General features: G+C 41.7%; 1 protein-coding gene across 1 annotated transcript in view; it reads right to left on the bottom strand.

Moving 5' to 3' along the window:
* The window catches only part of LOC139371450 (sodium- and chloride-dependent taurine transporter-like), a 39,616-nt gene extending 34,079 nt beyond the window's left edge, over positions 1–5,537 (bottom strand). The window contains exon 1 of the mRNA XM_071111872.1: positions 5,374–5,537. The gene's annotated coding sequence lies outside the window, so the exon portion shown is untranslated. The remainder of the gene's footprint in view (positions 1–5,373) is intronic.
* Between the last annotated feature and the right edge of the window lie 10,685 nt (positions 5,538–16,222).

Here is a 16,222-nt window from a genome sequence, read left to right as displayed (position 1 = left end):
CTCTCTCTCTTCCAAAAGAATAAAGACATGTGAAATTTCATATTATGTCTATATACAGTGTTGTAACTATGTGCAAATAGTACAAAAGGGGAATATGGGAGATGATCAAAATGTGATTTGTTTTCTAATTCTTTGTGGATCTGTGTAATCTGAGGGAAATATGTCTCTAATATGGTCATACATTGGGCAGGAGGTTAGGAAGTGCAGCTCAGTTTCCACCTCATTTTGTGGGCAGTGAGCACATAGCCTGTCTTCTCTTGAGAGCCATGTCTGCCTACGGCGGCCTTTCTCAATAGCAAGGCAATGCTCACTGAGTCTGTACATAGTCAAAGCTTTCCTTAATTTTGGGTCAGTCACAGTGGTCAGGTATTCTGTCACTGTGTACTCTCTGTGTAGGGCCAAATAGCATTCTAGTTTGCTCTGTTTTTTTGTTAATTCTTTCAATGTATGATTTGATTGGGTCTAATTATGTTGCTGTCCTGGGGCTCTGTAGGGTGTGTTTGTGTTTGTGAAACAGAGCCCCAGGACCAGCTTGCTTAGGGGACTCTTCTCCAGGTTCATCTCTCTGTAGGTGATGGCTTTGTTATGGAAGGTTTGGGAATCACTTCCTTTTAGGTGGTTGTAGAATTTAACATCTCTTTTCTGGATTGTGATAATTAGCAGGTATCGGCCTGATTCTGCTCTGCATGCATTATTTGGTGTTTAACATTGTACACAGAGGATTATTTTTTGCAGAATTTTGCAAAGCAGTCTCATGTTGGTGTTTGTCCCATTTAGTGAATTCTCTGTTTGATCTGCTGTACAGAATGTGGTCTGCCTGAGTTGTTGATAAGTTGGGTTGCGGTCTGCCTGCATGCTCTCCTCTTTAACTATAAACCACAGAAGACTTTGTCATGCTATTGAAATGCATGATGGCAACATTTCTGTGGTCAGGTGACACAGCCCTGTAGCAGACTTGAGTTCAAGTAGTATTTGAAATATACCAGTGTTGGCTTTAGCCTGCCTGGGGTGCCAGAGACGATGGAGTTGGCCAGTTTTGTGATTGGTTCTACTGTGCCAGACAAACTCAATCGAAAATGATTCATCAAAATGCAATGTTACTGAGAGGCCTTGCCTAAGACCTGAAGACTTGTGTTAGCTCCTCTGAGCATGCCTAGGGTTGCAAAGCTACCGGTAATTTACCAAAGTTTACCAAAGAATTCTTTAGTAATTTTGGTAAAGTAACAGAAACTCTAATCTATCGAAACTTTGGTAATTTCTACTAGAAAAACGTATATATATATTTTTTATTCATATATAGTATAAAATGTTTTAAATTTAAAAGTCCATATTGTCCACGTGTTTATGGTTCAAGAGAAGAAAGCATTATTAATGAAAAAAAGCATCTAATCGACAATGTCATTATTTTTAATTACCTTCTGTAACTCTTTTTTTCACAACTGCCAAATATTAGAGTGTAAAAAAATATAGAAAGGATCGTTCATGCTGAAACCCTCATATTAAACACCAATGGTATTCACTAAGTTGATGGTTTATATTTAGCATAATGCTTTACAGTTTTGTCAGTCTATTTTTTATTTATTTTTTCAAAATCCTCACATTTCATTATTTCATGTATTTGGCACACAGAGATTATTACAGATACCTGTGATGATTTAAAGTACCCCAAAGGGCCACTAGATGTCGTGTGATAGATCAAAACCAATTGAATTTGTCACATGCTCCGAAAGACAAAGAGAGGGGGGAGGGAGGGAGAAGGGGAGAGAGAGAGAGACAGAGACAGAGAGAGAGACAGAGAGAGAGAGACAGAGAGAGAGACAGAGAGAGAGAGAGACAGAGAGAGCGACAGAGACAGAGAGACAGAGAGAGCGACAGAGACAGAGAGAGAGAGACAGAGAGAGAGACAGAGAGAGACAGAGAGAGAGAGAGAGAGAGAGAGAGAGAGAGACAATACTCAGCTGGTGTCTGTAGGCATAACATGTTAAAACATCCTTGGGGTGACAGGTAGCCTATTGGTTAGAGCGTTGGACTAGTAACCGAAAGGTTTCAAGATTGAATCCCCGAGCTGACAAGGTAAAAAAATGTCATTCTGCCTCTGAACAAGGTAGTTAACCCACTGTTCCTAGGCCGTCATTGTAAATAAGAATTTGTTCTTAACTGACTTGCCTCGTTAAATAAAGGTAAAATAAAAATGATGTCTAATAATGTTGTACAAAGCTTGAAGGCACCCTCAGTGGGGATGTTGCTTTATCTTAGCTAGATTAATAGTTGAACTCCTATTTTCACCTATTTTCATTTCCGTGTGTGTTGACAACAAGTGACGACTAAAAGCTCCTGAAAAGAAAGGAGTCCTCGAGGACTTACAGTAGGAAGGAAAGAAGGCTGGGTGGATTTCAGAAGTTTTCCTACAGACCTCAGTTCAATCGAAACCACCATTACAGTAACCTAGAAATCGTTCAACCTCATTAGACCTTATTGACACTGTTAACTATTTTGGAAATACCCACAATCACCTCGTAAAAAAAGCTATTTTCGAATCGGTGAGCAATTTCGAAAGACTCAATGACCGTGCACAGCAAGATAAAATCTTTTTTTTTTTTTGCAAGGAAACTGGACATACAGTATGAAAGGTAAACTAAATAGTGATGGCATTATTTGCTTTTGTCCATGTGATAGGATAACATTACTGCTCTGCGCCGAGTCAAAGTAAAGGAAAACAAATTGGCAACAACGTGGCGCTCCACTTCCTTACAATCATCAGATAAGGGGCTATCTATGCATTTCACAAGCCCTTTACAGTACAGGCTAGTCTGCTTCTACGTTCCTTCCTCAAGGACGCGCGCGCTCGAACGGCACAATCAACGTAAAATGAATTGTCTTTGTTCTTCAACCGTTCCAATTATTGCCTCAGAAAGAAAAAGCCTCTACACTGACATGTATTCAACCATTCCCCCAGAGATAAAGAGACCTGCAAACGAAACCTTACATAACCTTCGTGTAGGCTAGTGTTTACCTGTAGTCTATCCATGATATGCTGGGAATAGTGTACCTACAGCTCTTTTCTCTCATTCCCAGCTACGCACAAACTAGGTGATGCGGGAGGCATATAAGGGAATATAATTTTATAATAGGCTTTCAAATGACACAATGTTACACTAATCGCTGTTAGGCTACGCACCGACGGATTTAAACTCTTGGAGGTGTGTCTTCAGTCGTTGCTGGGCATAGGTACTGAAAAAGGAAGACCAGAAATGCCCGAAAAGAATGTAGGAAATTAAATAGAAAGTAGCCTTCTTCTTTTAGTAAAATGATTGCATGCCTACAAAGCGAGACAACGAAGCTGATAAACAAAGCCCAGTTGCCATGACAGTCTGGTGTAGTCTTTGAATCATAATTTATTCCACATCTTCGTCAGACAGACAATAACAGGCGTTGTTACACCATAACACCATGCCAACCATAACCCATCCATGGCACAATGACACCCACTATCGATTGAAGGATAATGTATTCGACCAGCTATACGCAGGCAGGCTACACGACCACAGACCTCCATGACAACATGATAAGACTTGTCTCTTTTTAAGTTCAGTTCATCCACACACCGCCTCAATTATTGATGTTCCCTGGCAACCTTCTTTCTACCAGGATCAAAGATCAGCTCGTCTATCGGAGTTGCTATTCATCAGAAACGATCGAAATAGTCTCGATGACACATATAGTCTGAGCCAGGGAGAGAGCACAATAAATGACAAGAAATTAGGCGCATAAAATTAACTACAAGCGGGATAATGTGGAGTTAATGTATGTCAATTTAAATGTCTGAAACTTGAGCGACTGTCGTGGCTCACAAAGTGTTGGCATGCTATTAAACGCATCTCAGTGTAGGCTGGCTGCTACAACCTGGACTCAGGGATAGACGTAATATTGTAAATGTAACTCAAACCACTCCAATTAATATATATATTTCTTAATGTAAACTTTTTTTTAAACTAGGCAAGTCAGTTAAGAACAAATTCTTACTTACAACTATGACCTATCAACAGGCAAAAGGCTTCCTGCTGGGACAGGGGCCTGAGATTTTAAAAATATATAAATACAGGACACAATATATGTTTTGTATGGTATTGTATTAATTTATGGATGTCCATCATTCATTTCGTAGGATATGTTACGATTTGAAAAACGTATGAGATGTTAAAAATTCCAATTTGTTGTGGCTAATGTTAGCTAGGTGACTAGGTGGCTAATGCTAATGTTAGCTAGGTGACTAACGCTAGCTAGGCAAGGTGTTAGTTGTTGGGGTTGGGGGAAGGATTATGTAACATGCTAATTAGTTGCAAAGTAGCTAAAAAGTAGTAAGTAGTTGCAAAGTTGCTAATTAGCTAAAATGCTAAAGTTGTCTGTGATGAAATTTGAACACGTAACCTTTGGGTTGCTAGATGTTCGTTATATACACCTACCCATCCTACCCATTCTGTTGAATGTAACCATACCAAACATAACATATCATACCAATTTGAGGATCCTAGATTTATGTTTACTATGTTACGTGTAGTCCATGAGACCAGGCTGGAGTGTTGCTGCCTACGAGCTACTGAGTACTGACAGAAAGAGTCTGGTCTTACTATCTATCTAAATGATTGCGGGAACAATAGTGAAAATGAGGGTACACACACAGCATCTAGAAAGTACAAACAGGAGTTGATCTATGACATGTAACATGAGGCACACAATGTGTAGGCTGAGTACTCAAAGCATCACAGTTACTGCTTCTCTCACTGTTCCGGTCCTTTAGTTAGTCATTAATCGGTGGTGGCAGAATAGAGTGAAATCATTCTGAGGTCAAATTAAACCCACACATTAACAGTGGAATAACATTCATGTGAACTATTGTATAAAACTATGACGTTTTTCACGGTAGCCTAAGGTTGTCACAAAATAATAAGTTATTAAAGCATTATTTGATTCAGTTTGGAGACAAATTTACGCTTCATCCCTTCTTCTCTCAATGCGAGGATATTTGCATGAGGTCGACATAACAAGACTCAAAACTCAACCCTTACGGAAATGTGTTCTAAACGTTCTGGTATCAATAATGTAAGAGGACAATTTTAATATGACCGTCTTTGAACATGCATAAATTATTGATGCTGAAAGGTTACTTTTTAGGCATACCACGCCAAAAACTTGAGATTAAACAATATATTGTGACACACAGAGATGATAAAATTCACTATCGGAGAAAAATAAATTATTATAATGAATCTAATAGCGTATGCACTCTAAATAATTTGCATATAGCTCATAAAGATGTAGCCTAGGTAGGGATATGTTGGTGATGATGATTATGATGATGATCCGTTAGCCTACCTGTATTGACTTGAATTCCTTTTATTTCCTTTAGAATGTATCTGTTTTCTCAGTGTAGTGCGGCGGACGGGTGTTGAATAGTGAGAATTACGGTGGTAAATTTTATTTATAAGGTTTTCTTTCTGACCTTTGTCTCTTAAAATGGGTGAGCATTAGTGGAAAAACACCGGGCCAGCCTCCCCGTGCAACAGGAGAGCGTCTTCTTAAAGAGGCAGGTTCCCTTCGAATCATTGGCGCTAGCTCCACGCTGCAACATCATTTTCTCTTTCCGTTTGTCTCTGAGCGCATGCCATGCACGCACGTTAGGACTGTACGCACGCGCGCACACCAAGCGGTCGGGTTGGAATGGAAAAGCACACAGAAACAGCCAAACCTTTGCATGCCATGCATACACGATAACAAAGTTGTCACTTTGCAAGTAGAATTACATTAATTATTATTTTTATTTTTTAATGCCTACATTTGTGCTCATTTTGCATTTCGCAGAGGCGTTTTAAACAATCATGTTTGCCTGTAAGAAGGTTCTGCAGTGTCAGCTATGATGCACACATTGATATGTAATATGTTGACATAACATACCTATTCAGTCTACTGTAAACCTATTTGCAATTACCAAGAACACCATGTAATGTGTTTTAGAGCAGGCAGCAGGCAGCAGGTAGCAGGCAGCAGGCAGCAGGCAGCAGGCAGCAGGTAGCAGGCAGCAGGCAGCAGGCAGCAGGTAGCAGGCAGCAGGCAGCAGGCAGCAGGTAGCAGGCAGCAGGCAGCAGGCAGCAGGCGGCAGGCAGCAGGCAGCAGGCAGCAGGTAGCAGGCAGCAGGCAGCAGGTAGCAGGCAGCAGGTAGCAGGCAGCAGGCAGCAGGCAGCAGGTAGCAGGTAGCAGGCAGCAGGCATTAGGCAGCAGGCAGCAGGTAGCAGGCAGCAGGCAGCAGGTAGCAGGCAGCAGGCAGCAGGCAGCAGGTAGCAGGCAGCAGGCAGCAGGCAGCAGGTAGCAGGCAGTAGGCAGCAGGCAGCAGGCTATTGCATTCAGAACGCAAAATGTGTTATGAGGTGACTTCCATATATGAACGTTTGACTACAGAGGAAACAACTCAGAGACCCAATGATAGTCAGGAAGGAGAGACATGCGATATGTATCTTATTGGAACGGGGTATGTCTTTGCTTTTATGTCATTTATTATACTATTATTTATTTATACAATGCCAACAATGGCATGTAAACATCTTGGAACAAAAACGTTTTATTTTTTGTATTTCACAGGATCATGCTTATACTGTATGTGTCCTTACCAGTGAATTATAGGCTTTAGGGAACAACTGTATTTTCATAACCAAATAGAGGGTAATAATGTATCATTATTATTATACTGTGCAGAAACAGGAAGTGTGCTTCAGCCAACATATGAGTAGAAGAAGAGAGTACAGGAAGAACGTGAGTAGATGCACAGGACGCTCTGCAAATGTAGAATAGGAGTCGGTCTTCGTGTACAGTTCCACAGGGTGTGGCGTTACCCTGGCCTACACTCAAAGCTCCTTATAGATATAAAACAAGACTGCTCAGAATGTTTACATTTTTTAAACGTTTTTCTTTTAAGGTAATTTTGAATTAAATCTTTGTTGTGAGATAAGGACAGTATCAGAACTATACAGTGCATTCGGAAAGTGTTCAGACCCCTTCCACTTTTTCACATTTTGTTACGTTACAGACTTATTCTAAAAATGGATTAATACAATCTACACACAATACCCCATAATGACATCACAACACCCCACAATGACATCACAATACCATATAATGACATCACAATACCCCATAATGACATCACAATACCCCATAATGACATCACAATATCCCATAATGACAAAGCAAAAACAGGTTCACCTTCATTTTGCAAATGTATTAAAAATAAAAATCAGAAATACCTTATTTACATAAGTATTCAGACCGTAATTGAGCTCAGGTGCATCCTGTTTTCATTGATCATCCTTGAGATGTTCCTACAACTTGATTGGACTCCACCTGTGGTAAATTCAATTGATTGGACATGATTTGGAAAGGCACACACCTGTCTATATAAAGGTCCCACAGTTGACAGTGCATGTCAGAACAAAAACCAAGTCATGAAGTCGAAAGAATTGCACATAGAAATCCGAGAGAGGATTGTGTCGAGGAGCAGATCTAGGGAAGGGTACCAAAATATTTCTGCAGCAGTGAAGGTCCCCAGAACACAGTGGCCTCCATCATTCTTAAATGGAAGAAGTTTGGAACCACCAAGACTCTTCCTAAAGCTGTCCGCCCGGCCAAACTGAGCAATCGGGGGAGAAGGGCATTGGTCAGGGAGGTGACCAAGAACCCCATGGTCACTCTGACAGAGCTCCAGTGTTCCTCTGTGGAGATGGGAGAACCTTCCAGAAGTACAACCATCTCTGCAGCACTTCACGGTCTGCACCAACTTTCTGGCGCAGCATGGCGTGCTGAAGGTGGACATGGGCGGCGTCCACCGCAGGAGCCTCGTCTGACTCTGATGCCAAGGAGCCAGAACCGGCTGATACCCCAATACACACTGGAAAGGGGTGAGGTTAGTAGAGAAGTGGCGGAGCGAGTCCTTCACTTCACCAATTAGGACTTTACGGTAGAGTGGCCAGACGGTGGCCACTCCTCAGGGAAAGGCACATGACAGCCAGATTGGAGTTTGCCAAAAGGCACCTAAAGGACTCTCAGACCAGGAGAAACAAGATTCTCTAGTCTGATGAAACTAAGATTGAACTATTTGGCCTGAATGCCAAGCGTCACGTCTGGAGGAAACCTGGCACTATCACTACGGTGAAGCATGGTGGTGGCAGCATCACATCTGGAGGAAGGATGGCACTATCATTTCGGTGAAGCATGGTGGTGGCAGCATCATGTCTGGAGGAAACCTGGCACTATCACTACGGTGAAGCATGGTGGTGGCAGCATCATGTCTGGAGGAAACCTGGCACTATCACTACGGTGACGCATGGTGGTGGCAGCGTCACGTCTGGAGGAAGGATGGCACTATCACTACGGTGAAGCATGGTGGTGGCAGCGTCACGTCTGGAGGAAACCTGGCACTATCACTACGGTGAAGCATGGTGGTGGCAGCGTCACGTCTGGAGGAAGGATGGCACTATCACTATGGTGAAGCATGGTGGTGGCAGCATCATGTCTGGAGGAAACCTGGCACTATCACTACGGTGAAGCATGGTGGTGGCAGCATCATGCTGTGGGGATGTTTTTCAGAGGCAGGGACTGGGAGACTAGTCATGCTCGAGGGAAAGATGAACGGAGCAAGGTACAGAGAGATCCTTGATGAAAACCTGCTCCAGAGCGCTCAGGACCTCAGACTGGGGCGAAGGTTTTACCTTCCAACAGGAAAAAGACCCTAAGCACGCAAACAAAACAACGCAGGAGTGGCTTTGGGACAAGTCTCTGAATGTCCTTGACTGGCCCAGCCAGAGCCAATAGCTGTGCATCCAACCTGACAGAGCTTGAGAGGATCTGCAGAGAAATATGGGAGAAACTCCCCTAATACAGGTGTGCCAAGCTTGTAGCGTCACACCCAAGAAGACTTGAGGCTGTAATCGCTGCTAAAGGTGCTTCAACATAGTACTGAATAAAGGGTCTGAATACTTATGTAAATGTGATATTTCTGATTTTTATTTGTAATACATGTGCAAAATAAAATCTAAAAACCTATTTTTTCTTTGTCATTATGGGGTATTGTGATGTCATTATGGGGTATTGTGATGTCATTATGGGGTATTGTGATGTCATTATGGGGGTATTGTCTGTAGATTGATGAGGAAATAAAATAATTTAATCCATTTTAGAATAAGGCTGTAACGGTCACAAAATGTGGAAAATTTCAAGGGGTTCGACAACTTTCTGAAGGCACTGTATATGTACTGCAACTAGCTATTTGAGGTAACAGAATGTGTGAGTTGGGGGGGAGGGGAGTTATACAGGATATGCTAGTTATTTTAAGGTCGTTGTGAATGATCTGTGTGCCGTTAGATAAGGAAACTCTATTCGAACTAGCTACAGTGCCTTCAGAAACTATTCATACCCCTTGACTTATTCAACATTTTTGCTGTGTTACAGCCTGAATTCAAAATTGATTCTCACCCATCTACACATCTATTTGCCACATCTTCAATTTAAGCCTACTAGAAAGCGTGTGCCCTCAGGCCTGGAGGGAAGCTAAAGTCATTCCGCTACCCAAGAATAGTAAAGCCCCCTTTACAGTCTCAAATAGCTGACCAATCAGCCTGTTACCAACCCTTAGTGAACTTTTGGAAAAAATGGTGTTTGACCATTTACTGCTATTTCACAGTAAACAAATTGACAACATACTTTCAGTACGCTTATAGGGAAGGACACTCAACAAGCACAGCACTTACACAAATGACTGATGATTGACTGAGAGAAATTGATGATAAAATGATTGTGGGGGCTGGTTTGTTAGAATTCAGTGCAGCTTTTGACATTATCAATCATAGCCTGCTACTGGAAAAACGTATGTGTTATGGCTTTACACCCCCTACTATAATGTGGATAGAGAGTTACTTGTCTAACATATTACGGAGGGTGTTCTTTAATGGAAGCCTCTCAAACATAGTTCAGATAGAATCAGGAATTCCCCAGGGTAGCTGTCTAGGCCCCTTGTTTTTTCCATTTTTACGAAAGACATGCCACTGACTTTGAGTAAAGCCAGAGTCTCTATGTATGCAGATGACTCAACACTATACACATCAGCTACTACAGTGACTGAAATGACAGCAACACTTAAAGAGTTGCAGGTAGTTTCAGAGTGGATGGCAAGGAATAAGTTAAATATTTCTAAAACTAAAATCGTTGTATTTGGGACAAAACATTCACTAAACCCTAAACCACAACTAAATCTTGTGATAAATGATGTGGAAATTGAGCACGTTGAGATGACTAAACTGCTTGGAGTAACCCTGGATGGTAAACTGTCATGGTCAAAGCACATTGATACAATAGTAGTTGAGATGAGGAGAAGTCTGTCCAGAATAAAGCTCTGCTCTATTAACAAGGCAGGTCCAACAGGCCCTAGTTTTGTTGCACCTTGACTACTATTCAGTCGTGTGGTCAGGTGCCACAAAAAAGGACTAAGGAAAATTGTAATTGGCCTAGAACAGAGCAGCACGGCAGGTCCCTTGGATGTACACAGAGAGCTAACATAATATTCATATCAATCTGTACTGGCTCAAAGTGGAGGAGAGATTGACTTCGTCACTACTTTTATTTGTGAGAGGTATTGACATGTTGAATGCACCGAGCTCTCTGTCTAAACTACTGGCACACAGCTCGGACACCCATGCATACCCCACAAGAAACGCCACAAGAGGTCTCTTCACAGTCCCGAAGTCCAGAACAGACTATGGGAGGTGCACAGTACTACATAGAGCCATGACTACATGGAACTCTATTCCACATCAAGTAACTGATGCAAGCAGTAAAATTCTATTTAAAAAAAAAAACATTAGAAAAATACCTTATGGAACAGTGGGGACTGTGAAGCAAGGCAAACATAGGTACAGACACATGCATACACACACACATACAATAACATAAGAACTATACACACACATGGGTTTAGTACTGGAAATATGTGGTAGTGGTGGAGTAGGGGCCTGATGGCACACAGTGTGACTGTATTGTATTTTTTTACTTATTGTATAAACTGCCTTAATTTTGCTGGACCCCAGGAATAGTAGCTGCTGCCTTGGCAATAACTAATGGGGATGATTAATGAGTACAAATACAAATACCCCACAATAATAAAGTGAAAATATGTTTTTAGAAATGCTTGCAAATTTAGTGAAAATTAAATACAGAAATATCTAATTTACATAAGTATTCACACCCTGAGGGGGTTGTGACGTGGCGGAGATCTTTGTGGGCTATACTCGGCCTTGTCTCAGGATGGTAAGTTGGTGGTTGAAGATATCCGTCTAGTGGTGTGCGGGCTGTGCTTTGAAAAAGTGGGTGGTGTTATATCCTGCCTGTTTGGCCCTGTCTGTGGGTATCGTCGGATGGGGACACGGTGTCTCCCGACCCCTCCTGTCTCAGCCTCCAGTGTTTATGCTGCAGTAGTATGTGTCGGGGGGCTAGGGTCAGTCTGTTATATCTGGAGTATTTCTCCTGTCTTATCTGGTGCCCTGTGTGAATTTAAGTATGCTCTCTCTAATTCTTTCTTTGTCTCTTTCTTTCTCTCTCTCTGAGAACTTGAGCCCTAGGACCATGCCTCAGTTCTACCTGGTCTGATGACTCCTTGCTGTCCCCAGTCCACCTGGCAGTGCTGCTGCTCCAGTTTCAACTGTTCTGCCTGCGGCTATGGAACCCTGAGCTTTTCACCGGACGTCCTACCTGTCCCAGACCTGCTGTTTTCAACTCTCTAGAGACAGCAGGAGTGATAGAGATACTCTGAATGATCGGCTATGAAAAGCCAACTGACATTTACTCCTGAGTTGCTGACCTGTTACACCCTTGACAACCACTGTGATTATTATTATTTGACCATGCTGGTCATTTATGAACAATTGAACATCTTGGCCATGTTCTGTTATAATCTCCACCCGGCACAGCCAGAAGAGAACTGGCCACCCCTCATAGCCTGGTTCCTCTCTAGGTTTCTTCCTAGGTTCTGGGCTTTCTAGGTAGTTTTTCCTAGCCACCGTGCTTCTACACCTGCATTGCTTTCTGTTTGGGATTTTAGGCTGGGTTTTTGTATAGCACTTTGTGACATCAGCAGATGTAAGGGCTTTATAAATACGTTTGATTGATGTCTCTAAGAGCTTTCCACACCTGGATTGTGCAACATTTGCCCATTATTATTTTTTAAATTCTTCAAGCTCTGTCAAATTGGTTTTTGATCATTGCTAGACAACCCTTTTCAGGTCTTGCCATAGATTTTCAAATAGATTTAAGTCAAAACTGTAACTTGGTCCCTCAGGAACATTTACTGTCTTCTTGGTAAGCAACTCCAATGTAGATTTGGCCTTGTGTTTTAGGTTATTGTTCTGCTGTAATGTGAATTCATCACCCAGTGTCTGGTGGAAAGTAGACTGAACCAGGTTTGGCTCCAGGATTTTGCTTGTGCTCCGTTCAGTTTATTTTTAATCCTGAAAAACTCCCCAGTCCTTAACGATTACAAGCATACCCATAACACGATGCAGCCACCAAAATGTAGAGAGTGGTACTCAGTAGTGTGTTGTATTGGATTTGCCCCAAGCATAACACGTTGTATTCAGAACAAAAGGTAAATTGCTTTGCTACATTTTTTTCAGTATTACTTTTGTTGCAAACAGGATGCATGTTTGGGAATATTTATTCTGTACAGGGTTCCTTCTTTTCACTCTGTCATTTAGGTTAGTATTGTGGAGGAACTACAATGTTGTTGATCCATCCTCAGTTTTCTCCTATCACAGCCATTAAACTCTGTAACTGTTTTAAAGTCACCATTGGCCTCATGGTGAAATCCCTTAGTAGTTTCCTTCCTCTCCAGCAACTGAGTTAGGATGGACACCGGTATCTTTGTAGTGACTGGGTCTATTTGATACACCATCCAAAGTGTAATAAATAACTTCAACATGCTCAAAGGGATATTCGATGTCTGTTGTTTTTTTTACCCTAGTGCTTCACTAAAAAAATGACATCCATTGAGGTATGGGTCAGATTGACCCGCAGAGTTTAAACACACTCAACACAGTCAAAGAATCAATTAAAAACAACCCAAACTATATTTTGTCTTGTCAGACCTTTCAGAAAGAATACAAGAACATTTGATTTCAAAAACTCTATATTTAAGAACTATTTGTTAAGCATTTTTTCTCACAAACAAACATTGTTTTGTTTCCCCAAGTAGGCATTTATTTTGTATTTCCCAGTAACAGTAACACTTAGGTATGATTTTACCCTATTGGTCAAAATTATCCCTTCAGTCTTTCTACATGTTGAACACAATGTATGTTTGTGCTTTTTGCAGATATATTTAATGCACAAGTGGTGCTGGGTTTATTGTCTCGTCGAAGGGGACGGAGCATCTTTTCCGTTTCTTGCCCTCACCTGGATCTACTGGATCCATTGCTGGTTGATTGGAGGCGGGTCTAGATGGCCCAGCTTAACTTTCTGGAAGACAAATGCAGCTACTGTCGATCGAGGTGGCCGAGCTCGCACTCCTCTGGTTCTTGGGAGTGATGAGAGCCTAGCTCCTCTAGGAAAAGCCAGGCGTTGGTACAATTTGCCCCCATTCCATTGCTAGTTGATTTCAGTCCACTGGACATAGGCATTGTAAGCAGACACTTCCACAATGTTGTAGAAAATCACAAAAGGCCAACAGGTTCTCACAGCTACAATGGCTTGCGAAAGCATTCACCCCCCTTAGCGTTTTTCCTATTTTGTTACCTTACAATCTTTTGGGGGGGTTTGTATCATTTGATTTACACAATATGCCTACCACTTTGAAGATACAAAATATATTTTTCTTGTGAAACAAATAAGAAATAAGAGCTTGGGTAACCATTCACCCTCTACTTTGTAGAGCCACCTTTTGCAGCAATTATAGCTGCACGTTTCTTGGGGTATGTCTCTATAAGCTTTACACATCTTTCTACTGTGATTTTTGCCCATTCTTCAAGGCCCAACTGCTCCAGCTCCTTCAAGTTGGATGGGTTCCACTGGTGTACAGCAACCTTTAAGTCATACCACAGATTCTCAATTGGATCGAGATCTGGGATTTTACTAGGCCATTCCAAGACATTTAAATGTTTCCCCTTAAACCACTCGAGTGTTGCTTTAGCAGTATGCTTAGAGTCAATGTCCTGCTGGAAAGTGAACCTCCTTCCCTGTCTCAAATCTCTGGAAGGCTGAAACAGGTTTTCCCTCAATAATTTCCCTGTATTTATCACCGTCCATCATTCCTTTTATTCTGACCAGTTTCGCAGTCCCTGCCGATTAAAAACATCCCCACAGCATGATGCTGACACCACCATGCTTCATTGTGGGGATGGTGTTCTCGGGGTAATGAGAGGTGTTAGGTTTGCACCAGACATAGTGTTTTCCTTGATGGCCAAAAATATAACTTTTATTATCATCTGACCAGAGTACCTTCTTCCATATGTTTGGGGAGTCTCCCACATGGCTTTTGGGGAACACCAAACATGTCTGCTTATTTTTTTCTGTAAAGCCCAGCTATGTGAAGTGTACAGCTTAAAGTGGTCCTATGGACACTGGTCCGTGAGTGTTGGTGGGCGGCCCTCTATTGGCAGGTTTGTTGTGGTGCCATATTCTTTCCATTTTTTAATAATGGATTTAATGGTGTTCCGTGGGATGTTCAAAGTTTCTGATATTTTTTTATAACCCAACCCTCACCTGTATTTCTCCACAACTTTGTCCCTGACCTGTTTGGTCAGCTCCTTGGTCTTCATAGTGCTGCTTGTTTGGTGGTGCCCCTTGCTTGGTGGTGTTGCACACTCCCTGACCGTAGAGATCTTTTTATTCTCTATGTTTGGTTGGTCAGGGTGTGACTCCGGTGGGAAACTCTATGTTCTTCATTTCTATGTTTTGGCCGGGTATGGTTCTCAATCAGGGACAGCTGTCTATCGTTGTCTCTGATTGGGAATCATACTTAGGCAGCCTGTTTTGCCACCTTAGTTTTGTGGGATGTTGTTATTGTACAGCTGTGTGTGGCCTATCGAACGTCACGTTCGGTTTTCCTGTTTTTTGTTGTTCATTTTTAATAAAGAGAAAATGTACGCCTACCACACTGCACCTTGGTCCGATCATTTCCACGAGCGTAACAATAGTTCATGTTAAAAGTGTATCTCAGTTGTGAGAAGCGTTTTATGAAATGTTTCCCCCATGCAGTTGTCTATCATTTGTTTTTATTTGCTTATCATTCAAATGATCGAGTCGGATGTTGCCAGTATGGAAAAGAGGTGTTGAAGAGTTTGGGAAAAGATATTTAAATGCTGATTTGAATCAATGAACAATTTGCCTTGCGAATCTCTTCAGATACAATGTATCCCTCAGCCTTCTGACTGGAGGCTTTGTCATGTCACATTGGTCAAACATTTGTTCAAAAGTACAAACACAAGTAATAGAGCAGTGGTTATTGTTAGAAATGACCATGAGTTGGCAACTGCCATGAGTTGGCAATTGCCGTGAGCTAGCAATTACCATGTTTTAGCAATTACAATGAGTTAGCAATTACAATGAGTTGGCAATTGCCATGAGTTAGCAATTACCATGTTTTAGCAATTACCATGAGTTAGCAATTACCATGAGTAACTTGAGTGCATAATAAAATAGTTTGGGATCAGTTTCCCCCATTTATAATAGAAAAATAATGTTCTTGTAGACCAAAACACAACTTCCCTCTTTTTCCTCTTTTGATAGTTTCACTGTAAGGGTTGTCGTCGGTGGAAGAAGGACCGGACCAAAGCGCAGCGTGGTAAGCGTTCATGATGATGTTTAATTAAAACTCAGAACACTAAACAATAAATGACAACGTGAATTTACAAAAACCGAAACAGTACCGTGTGGCCCAAACACTCACACGGAAAAACACACACCCACAAAACCAAAAGTGAAACCCAGGCTACCTAAGTATGATTCTCAATCAGGGACAACAATTGACAGCTGCCTCTGATTGAGAACCATACTAGGCCGAACTCAAAAACCCACATAGAAAAACAAACAGACTGCCCAACCCAACTCACGCCCTGACCATACTAAAACACAGACAAAAACAAATGGAACTAAGGTCAGTTATGACAGTTATGTCACTACATCCAGATAGTAC

Source organism: Oncorhynchus clarkii, chromosome 17, assembly GCF_045791955.1.
Source record: "Oncorhynchus clarkii lewisi isolate Uvic-CL-2024 chromosome 17, UVic_Ocla_1.0, whole genome shotgun sequence".
Taxonomy (NCBI): domain Eukaryota; kingdom Metazoa; phylum Chordata; class Actinopteri; order Salmoniformes; family Salmonidae; genus Oncorhynchus; species Oncorhynchus clarkii.
This window is presented reverse-complemented; position numbering and strand designations above follow the sequence as displayed.